Consider the following 312-nt stretch of genomic DNA (forward strand, 5'->3'; position numbering starts at 1 on the left):
AGACACTTTCTGGTATGGATGTGACATCAGCTCCTGTGTCAGGCTTGAAATGAATGACTTCTCCATTCAGATGAACTTTTTTCCATCCATGGCGCTGTATTTTGTGAATTAACTTCACCAAGGAATGCATAGTTCTGTGCATCACTGTCCGTTGTGTCTTGCGTTGTGTCTTGTGTACAGCCTGACCACCACGGCAGGCCACCCCATAATGTCCTTTTTTGTGACACTTTCGACATTCCACGTCTTTAGCTGGACGTCTTTCCATGCATGTTTGCGTCCTTTTCCACATCGGCCACACTCCTTTTCACCATG

The 312-nt window shown here is 46.2% G+C and overlaps 2 protein-coding genes across 2 annotated transcripts in view; both read right to left on the reverse strand.

Annotated features, from left to right (window-relative positions):
- Positions 1-312, reverse strand: part of far1 (fatty acyl CoA reductase 1) — a 59,246-nt gene that overhangs the window by 58,759 nt on the left and 175 nt on the right. The window lies entirely within an intron of this gene.
- Positions 1-312, reverse strand: part of dkk3b (dickkopf WNT signaling pathway inhibitor 3b) — a 20,350-nt gene that overhangs the window by 7,681 nt on the left and 12,357 nt on the right. The window lies entirely within an intron of this gene.

Source organism: Etheostoma spectabile, chromosome 8, assembly GCF_008692095.1.
Source record: "Etheostoma spectabile isolate EspeVRDwgs_2016 chromosome 8, UIUC_Espe_1.0, whole genome shotgun sequence".
Taxonomy (NCBI): Eukaryota; Metazoa; Chordata; class Actinopteri; order Perciformes; family Percidae; genus Etheostoma; species Etheostoma spectabile.